This window comes from Trachymyrmex septentrionalis, unplaced genomic scaffold (genome assembly GCF_001594115.1).
Source record: "Trachymyrmex septentrionalis isolate Tsep2-gDNA-1 unplaced genomic scaffold, Tsep1.0 scaffold65, whole genome shotgun sequence".
In the NCBI taxonomy this organism is placed as follows: domain Eukaryota; kingdom Metazoa; phylum Arthropoda; class Insecta; order Hymenoptera; family Formicidae; genus Trachymyrmex; species Trachymyrmex septentrionalis.
The window spans coordinates 9630-10653 of NW_017305832.1; positions in this window are offsets into that span (position 1 = coordinate 9630).

Genomic DNA, 1024 nt, shown 5'->3' on the forward strand with positions numbered 1-1024 from the left:
TTAACATTGAAGAAGGCTTTGTAAGCCGAAACGTTTATTGATTATAAATATTAATGTAAATTTAATTTAATTATAATTTGAAATAAGCCATAACATTTTGTTACTTTCTTTAAAAAAGAATACTGTCTAAATTCTTTTGAGTAAAATTTCAAAGAGAGTGAAAATACAGCTATTTATGGAACAGAGTGAGATCGCAGCCTATTAGTCTCATTCGTTCATTTTTTTTTTAAATTAACAGTATATGATAATAAAGACAGATAAATAAAAAAATATGTTGGACTTTATTAAGTAAGAACTACACTTAGCTACTATCTAAATGGAAATCAAATATTTCAGATAATCATATACGATTGTAAAACAAAAATTTTTTAAATAAAACTATTTACTTATGTTATGATTTTTTTAAATTGTAGCGTTCTACGATAAACGCGTCCGTCTCGAGATATTATAGCAGACTGAGCGGCAATCGCTACTGTGTGTTCAGATACGTTTACGCGTGTCTTGTGTGATTTGTTTATAACGTAGCCTCGATTATTCTACTTACCTCTAGTCTACTGACCCCGGTCTCCCGTAACTCTGCCTTAACAGTTAGATGATGGTCTTATAAAGGGTGTCCCAAAATTAACGCAAGATTTGAATTAAATAGAAAACACAGTTTTTAGTCTTTTAATTGTTATTTTTTTATTGAATCATAAAGTACATAGGATAGGGTTATTTGTGGAATAACACATCGGGCAAATGGCCTCCACGGCTTTGCATGCACATACGCACTCGTTTGTCGAAATTTTCCATGACCATTTTGCATAAATGTGGCTGAATTTCGTTGATGCAGCGTTGAATCTCCTCCTTTAATGCACGGGTGGTTGTGGGCTTGTTGACATAGACCTGTGATTTCAAATAACCCCATAAAAAGAAATCTAATGGTGTTAAATCACACGATCTAGGGGGCAATTTTGGCGATTAACAAAGCCATCAAGGTGAAAATGTGCTTCATCGCTTAGGATGATTTTGCTCGAAAAATCAG